This window comes from Macaca nemestrina, chromosome 20 (assembly GCF_043159975.1).
Source record: "Macaca nemestrina isolate mMacNem1 chromosome 20, mMacNem.hap1, whole genome shotgun sequence".
NCBI classification, from domain to species: Eukaryota; Metazoa; Chordata; class Mammalia; order Primates; family Cercopithecidae; genus Macaca; species Macaca nemestrina.
In genome coordinates this window covers 57,986,188-57,994,172 of record NC_092144.1, presented here as the reverse complement: position 1 = coordinate 57,994,172, position 7,985 = coordinate 57,986,188, and the positions used below count along the sequence as shown (strand labels likewise).

The 7,985-nt window shown below is 55.2% G+C and overlaps 1 long non-coding RNA gene across 6 annotated transcripts; it reads right to left on the bottom strand.

Annotated features, from left to right (window-relative positions):
- Positions 1–675: 675 nt before the first annotated feature.
- Positions 676–7,602, bottom strand: LOC105478615 (uncharacterized). 6 transcript variants are annotated; one of them, XR_011617743.1, is made up of 7 exons: positions 7,585–7,602; positions 7,087–7,209; positions 5,133–5,157; positions 4,970–5,023; positions 4,705–4,779; positions 4,499–4,597; positions 676–1,069 (listed from the first exon to the last, which is right to left on the bottom strand). It is a non-coding gene; the product is annotated as an uncharacterized lncRNA (long non-coding RNA). The 6 variants fall into 6 exon arrangements; XR_011617744.1 differs by lacking the exon at positions 7,585–7,602 and adding an exon at positions 5,627–6,245 and having other exon boundaries at positions 908–1,069; positions 7,087–7,341; XR_011617745.1 differs by lacking the exon at positions 7,585–7,602 and adding an exon at positions 5,689–6,245 and having other exon boundaries at positions 908–1,069; positions 7,087–7,337.
- Positions 7,603–7,985: the final 383 nt, after the last annotated feature.

Genomic DNA, 7,985 nt, shown 5'->3' with positions numbered 1-7,985 from the left:
CACCACTGCATTCCAGCCTGGGTGACAGAGTGAGACTCTATCTCAAAAATAAACAAATAAATAAGAATAAATAAAAATACAAAAATTAGGCCCGGCACGGTGGTTCACACCTGTAGTCCCAGCACTTTGGGAGGCTGAGGAGGGAGGGTCACAAGGTCAGGAGTTCGAGACCCATCTGGCCAACATAGCGAAACCCCATCTCTAATAAAAATACAAAAAATTAGCTGGGCATGGTGGCGGGCACCTGTAATTCCAGCCACATGGGAGGCTGAGGCAGGAGAATCGCTTGAACCCTGGAGGCAGAGGTTGCAGTGAGCCGAGATTGCACCACTGCACACCAGCCTGGGTGACAGAACAAGACTCCGTCTCAAAAAAAAAAAAAAAAAAAGAAAAATTAGCCAGGCATGGTGGTGCACACCTGTGGTCCCAGCTACTCGGGAGGCTGAGACAGGAGAATCACTTGAACCTGGGAGAGGGAGGCTGCAGTGAGCTGGGATCGCACCCCTGCACTCCAGAGCAAGACTGTCTCAAAAACTAACCTCAGCATCGCTGTAAGGTGCTTCCTTACAGAGGGCCGGTGCACTGAACACTCAACACGCGGTCGCTCACTTCTGGGACAGGGTCCTGGAGGGAGGAGGCCCAGGGGTAAAACAGGATACACTCCTCACAGGCACGTTCGGTTCAATTCCTCCAGTATTTATTGAATCGTGAATGGTTGCAAACGTCGCCGCAATCAGAAACTCACCCATCCTGATGCCTCTCTTGGCTTCCCCTTGAGAAGGATGCCTGAGGCGGGACGTCCCCCAAACTCCAGGGGACAACTGGGGAAGACATGGGGTATGCAAAGAGAGACGATGAAACCAGGGGACAGGAGGAGGGTGGGGTGGTGTGGATTCCGGGGAAGACACATACACACAGACTCCCACACAGAGGCAAAGACCAGCGGCGTCAATCTCTGCCCCCAACAGCAGCCACGAGAACATCAGGGAAAGACCAGGCGTCCACAAGACTTTTCAGTCCTTCCTATCATGAAGCGTCTGCTGAGAGGGGCTGGGTCAAGGTCGCTGGACTGTGGAGAGAAAAAGAGGTGGTTGGGGGAGGGAGTCAGTTTACAGGAACAGAGGCCAGGCTTGGGGCCCGCATTAAAAGGAAGAAAGATAGCCAGGTGCCGTGGCTCACGTCTATAATCCCAGCACTTTGCGAGGCTGAGGCAGGTGGATCACTTGAGCCCAGGAGTTTGAGACCAGTCTGGGCAACATGGTGAAAAAAACCCATCTCTACAAAAACTAGAAAAATTAGCTGGGCGTGGTGGTGCACAACTGTAATCCCAGTTACTCGGGAGGCTGAGGCAGGAGAATCCCTTGAGCCTGAGAGGTGGAGGTTGCACTGAGCTGAGACCGCGCCACTGCACTCTAGCCTGGGTGACAGAGCGATACTGTCTCAAAAAAAAAAAAAAGAATTCAAAGGCTGCATGGTGGTACCCCACCCCCACGCTCAATAGCACCGGTCCACAATGCATTCAGCTGATGCAGCTTTGGAATTAGGTAATTCCATTTTTCTTTTCCTTTATGTCAGAGGGATTTGCTTTGTTTCAGACCTGCACACAAGGCAAGATATTGTTTCTGCATTACTTCATATTGGCAAGTCCCAAGTCACATTGAACATGACCTCATTCTGCTCTGGTAAAGAATTCCAGGAAATGGAACTTCAGTGTAATGCATTTGAAATTAGTTTTCTGGCACAAGGCATGCTGGGAGCTGGTACTTGGGCCCACAGTGTGTTGGGATGGGACACTGTTCTTGATCCGCATGGAGAGGGAACTGGTGCTGAAGTTTAGAGGGGAGTAAAAAGTATCTCCGGGCACCATGATTCACGCCTGTAACCCCAGCACTTTGGGAGGCCGAAGCAGGCAGATCACCTGAGGTCAGGAGTTCAAAACCAGCCTGGCTAACACTGTGAAACCCTGTCTCTACTAAAAAACACAAAAATTAGCCAGGCGTGGTGGCGGGCACCTGTAGTCTCAGCTACTTGGGAGACTGAGGCAGGAAAATGGTGTGAACTCCGGAGGCGGAGCTTGCAGTGAGCCGAGATCGTGCCACTGCACTCCAGCCTGGGCGACAGAGCAAGACTCCATCTTAAAAAATATATTATACATACACACACACACACACACACACACACACACACACACACAAATTAGCCGGGCATGATGGCAGACATCTGTAATCCCAGCTACTCAGGAGGCTGAGACATGAGAATCCCTTGAACCCAGGAGGCAGATGTTACAGTGGGCTGAGATCATGCCACTGCACTCCAGCCTGGGCAACAGAGCCAGACTCCACCTCAAAAAGTAAACCATGCTCTAGGCCCTGGAGTGCCAGAGACCAGAACAAAGGGCCAGTAACTATTACTACAAAGGGCTAGTAAAAGTTCTAGAATGGGTTGTGTTTCAAGCTTATCTGGACCACACTGGCTTAAAAACTGGAAAATCAGACTCAGAAGGTCCTGGAAAGTAGTACTTTGTTCCTGAGGTTCATATAGAAATTGCCACTTGTTCCACAATATATTAGGTTGGAAACAATACTTGGTTCACAGTGCATAAGGAGGCCGGGCGCGGTGGTTCACGCCTGTAATCCCACCACTTTGGGAGGCCAAGGCAGGTGGATCACCTGAAGTCAGGAGTTCAAGACCAGCCTGGCCAACATGGTGAGACCTACTACAAATACAAAAATTAGCCGGGTGTGGTGGTGGAAACCTGTAATCCCAGCTACTTAGGAGGCTGAGGCAGGAGAACTGCTTGAACCCGGGAGGCAGAGGCTGCAGTGAGCCAAGATCACGCCACTGCACTCTAGCCCAGGAGATGGAGGAAGACTCCATCTCAAAAAGAAAAACCGTATATAAGGAACCAGTAGCCAACTCCAGGAACTAGTGGTGAATTCTAGTGTCTGGGGCCTGGCTCACATTTCTCAATTGCTGGGCTGGGAAGGGGAGCTCAGGTTTACAGTGTGTTGGGAGCTGGTATATTTCATTCTCACCTCTACGGGGGGAACTGGGAGTCAGCTCTAGGGTTGTTTTGGAGCAGACAATCCGTTCTAGAGTTAGCATTTGTTTCTAGAGCGTTCTTGGACTCATGTTCAGTTCTAAAGTGGGTATGTTTCTGCAGCTGGATCAGGTCTGGAATATTCCTAGAACTAATTCTCAGGTTCCGAGCCCGATGATAATTACTGACCTACTCGAAATTGTGGAGCAAGGAAATTCTGTCTCAAAACATGCTGGGAACTTGGCCAGACGCTGTTACATGACCTGCTGGGTTGGGAACTGTTTCCTAGCAATGGTACAAAGACCTAGAGTTCCGGATTCTCCACCACCAGCTCAGCTGTCATCCTGCACACCTCTGACCCCATCTCAGCTGTCATCCTGCACACCTCTGACCCCACCACCAACTCAGCTGTCATCCCGCACACCTCTGACCCCATCTCAGCTGTCATCTTGCACACCTCTGACCCTATCTCAGCTGTCATCTCGCACACCTCTGACCCCATCACCATCTCAGCTGTCATCCCGCACACCTCTGACCCCATCTCAGCTGTCATCCCGCACACCTCTGACCCCATCACCATCTCAGCTGTCATCCTGCACACCTCTGACCCTCTCAGTTGTCACCCTGCACAACTCCGACCCCACCACCAACTCACCTGTCATCCCTCACACCTCTGACCCCATCTCAGCTGTCATCCTGCACACCTCTGACCCCATCTCAGCTGTCATCCCGCACACCTCTGACCCCATCACCATCTCAGCTGTCATCCTGCACACCTCTGACCCTATCTCAGCTGTCATCCTGCATGCCCCATCTCAGCTGTCACCCTGCACACCTCTGACCCCATCACCATCTCAGCTGTCATCCTGCACACCTCTGACCCTATCTCAGCTGTCATCCTGCATGCCCCATCTCAGCTGTCACCCTGCACACCTCTGACCCCATCACCATCTCAGCTGTCATCCTGCACACCTCTGACCCTATCTCAGCTGCCATCCCGCACACCTCTGACCCCATCACCGTCTCAGCTGTCATCCCGCACACCTCTGACCCTATCTCAGCTGTCACCCTGCACACCTCTGACCCTATCACCGTCTCAGCTGTCATCCTGCACACCTCTGACCCTATCTCAGCTGTCATCCCGCACGCCTCTGACCCCATCACCGTCTCAGCTGTCATCCTGCACACCTCTGACCCTCTCTCAGCTGTCATCCCGCACGCCTCTGACCCCATCTCAGCTGTCATCCTGCACACCTGACCCCACCACCATCTCAGCTGTCACCCTGCACACCTCTGACCCCATCTCATCGCCCGGGTCTAACTTTATCCTGCTCGCTCTGGGGATACACGTGATGTCCCCCCACATCTTCCAGGCTCTCCACCCTGGGCCAAGGAGTCAGAGCATGGGGCAGGGAGAAGATCCATAGGGAGGTGTCCCTGTCTAGTGGGCCCCCTCACCTCTGCCTTCAGGGCGCATTAACCCTGGGCCAAGGCGGCTTTGATGGCGGCCACCAGCTTCAGAAACTTGCTTTCTGTGTCCACGTAGCCATCGCCTTTCTAGGGAGGGGAGGAAGACGGAAGGGGTGAGCTGGGACCAAGACACCAACCTCAGCCCCGAGCCCACGCTAGCCCCAAAACGAGGCAGGACGGACAGACAGACATACCTTCTTAGAGTGAATCAACTTCCCGGCTACCATTACTTCAAAGAACCCGGTGGCCTGGGGAGTTCCCTCGCCGCACTGAGAAAAGGGGGTGGAGGGGATGTTGGAGGGGCTGAGATGTCCTCTTGGGGAGACCCTCCCCTTCCCAGGGGATGGAGAACATGGGTGAAGGGAGTAGGGCCAACCTAACCCCCACCCAGTGCCATCCAGGCCTAAGGGACTGACACGGTGGCTGTATTCGAGTCTTTCTCCCCATCCCAAGACTCACGATGTCCAGGCGGCCGGGGAACTCATCTTCTAACTTCTTCTTGAGCTGAAGATACTGAAAACGCGGTGTGAGGTCACAGCAGGGGTCATACCAGTCAGCCCGCCTCTACCCCTCTACCCCTCCCCAGCTTCCAGGAATGTCCCCGGGCATCCACCCTGCTTACCTTGGACTTGTAGCCTCAAGCGCCACTGGTAGGAGAGTCCAGGACATCCAGGGGAGGGGGGGCGCGAGGGAGAGAGAGAAGTGGGGGATGGGGAGAGGAGGGTAGAGACAGGCGGTGGGGGGAGAGAGCAAGGTGGGGCCAGGAAGAAACAAAGAGGAATACAGATGACCAAGCAAAAGAGGTGACAGATGCCCTCATGGGAGAAGACAGGCACCAGCCAGGCAGAGCGTTGGGGCACAGCACAGGGGGTGGCGCGGGGACGCAGAGACACAAAGAAAACCAACAGCAAGCAAGAGACAGAGAAGGGGGAGCGGAAAAAGGGGAGAGAGGAGACGAGACCACAAATACGAGAGACGGGAACAGGGGGAAAACCAGAACTGGATTAGGAGAAGAACAGCACAAATAAGGTCCCCACCCACTCCCTGTGCCCACCACCCTCACCCACAGCCCTTGAAAAACTCCAAGGAAAACCCTGCAGGCTCCTGGATTCTTACACCACGCCCTGCCAATTTTTGTATTTTCACAATGTTGGCCAGGCTGGTCTGGAAGTCCTGACCTCAGGGGATCCGCCTGCCTCCACCTCCGCCTCCCAAAGTGCTGAGATTACAGGCGTGAGCCACCGCACCCTGGCCCTGCGGCTCCTAGATTCTGAACACCTTCCCAGTCCCCAGGGTGAAATACAAGCTCACCCAACCCCCACAGCAGGCTATTTTGGGACTGGAATCTGGTGCACAGGCCTGGTAGGCGTCTCAAAATGTCACTCTTGCCTCTGCTTTGTCGAGCAGGCAGAGGCAGTGGAAAGCTGACGGCAAACCCAGGTTCCAGTTACCCCTGTCACCTGCAGTCCAGACTTGAAGCTACTAGCCTGCCCCCACCCCAGTCCCAGCCTGTTCTCACCTGTAAGATGGAACTAAAATTCCCCTCTCTTTCATTTACACTTTCTTTGTTTTTTGAGACAGAGTCTCGCTCTGCTGCCCAAGTTGGAGTGCAGTTGTGCCATCTCAGCTCACTGCAACCTCCGCCTTCCCAGCTCCAGTGATCCTCCTGCCTCAGCCTCCGGAGTAGCAGGGACTACAGGTGCGCGCCACCATGTCAGGCTAACTTTTCAAGTTTCTGTAGAGACGAGGGGTCTCCCTGTGTTGCCCAGGCTGGTCTCGAACTCTTGGGCTAAAGTGATCCCCCCGCCTCAGCCTCCCAAAGTGTTTGGATTTCAGGCGTGATCAACAGCGCCTGGCCTAAAATTCCCCTCTCTTAAGGGATTCCTGGGAGGATAAATTCATTGGACAGGTATTTATTAAATACCTCCTGCATGCCAGCACAGTATTAGGTGCTGGGGAGTGGAGAGAACGTAAAGTAATTCATATCCTACCCTACTATATCGTTCCTGAGACTTGTAGAAATTAAGCGTGTTCAGTGCTGACACAGAGCTTCCCTCTCGCCACAGACGGGAAAACTGAGGCCAGAAAAGGAGTGGGGTTCGTGGGCAAGGGAACCCACTGGGCAGAGGCCAACAATTCAAGTGCTTTTGAAACACAGGCTGAGACATTCTCGAACCTTCTGAGCTCTCACTGTCCCCACCCCGCGACTGTTCCGGATATTGGGGGAGAGGAAGCCTTAGGGTAGAGGAGCCTTAGGTCCCTTTACAAAGCTGATCACCAGCCCCCTCCCAGCGGAGCCCCGGAGTCGGGGGTTCGAAATTGACACACACCCGTCTCAGTCCCACCCTTTATAACCCGAGATGCCCAACGTGGCAAGCCTAAGAGGGGGCCGGGCACCACCGCTCTCTGTTTTTCACCCCTCTCTACGCCCACCCCACCCACACCGGAATCCTTTTTCCCATACAGGGGTCCCCATGGGTCCTCTCCCCGACGCTCCCAGACCCCGGCTCCGAGGGTGCGGAAGATCGGGTCCCGGGTGGGGGTCGCAGACGGGGGCCGCTGGCCGCTGCGCTTACCAATAAACGACTCGCACGGCGAGAGCCATGGCTCGGGGCCGCCACATCCGCTGAGGAGCGGACGCCCGGACCACACCGCTCTCCCAGCTGGACGCCCTAGGTCTGCGCGAGTGCGGCGGGAACCTGCGCAGAAAGGATGGAGCCTCGGCTTCCTCTGGCGTCAACCAATGCCAGGGAGGGGTGGTGAGCGGAGAGGCGCCGAGGCGGGGGACAAGGGAACGGCGACCCCCCAGCCCGAGGCCTCCACACAAGTCTGCTTCCCATCCCCCTGTTGGGTTGGAGAGAGTCTTGAGAGAGGCAGCCTCCGGGGGAAGCCCTCCGCGCGTCCCCTCCCAGGTCCCCCCCGGTCAGAATGGTACAGCCCGCGGGGGGAGGTGGTTCAGGGCCGGCCGCTCCCAACTGGACCCGGAATCAGCCTCAAGGGTGGTCCTTTCACGGCGGGGGCTGGGGAACGGCGCGGTGTGGAGAGAAGCAGGGCGCGATTCTCGAGCCCCTTACCTTCCCTGGAAAGGGCGAGAGGGACGAAGGGGGAAGGATTGGGGTAGACCAGGTGAGGGAGGAGAGAGGGGGTTGAGAGGGAGGTTTTCAGGGAGCGTTCCAGAGCGCACAGTTGCCTTATAAGACCTTCAGCCGCAGGGCGCGGTGGCTCACGCCTGTAACCCCAGCGCTGTGGGAGGCAGAGGCGGGAGGATCGCTTGAGCCCAGGAATTCAAGACCAGCCTGGGCAACATAGCCAGATGCGTCTCTACAGAATAATCATTGTCCTACGCATCCGTGTGAAGAGCCCACCAAACAGGCTTTGTGTGAGCAATAAAGCTTTTTAGTCACCTGGGTGCAGGCGGGCTGAGTCCGAAAAGAGTCAGCGAAGGGAGATTAAGTGTGGGGCCGTTTTATAGGAT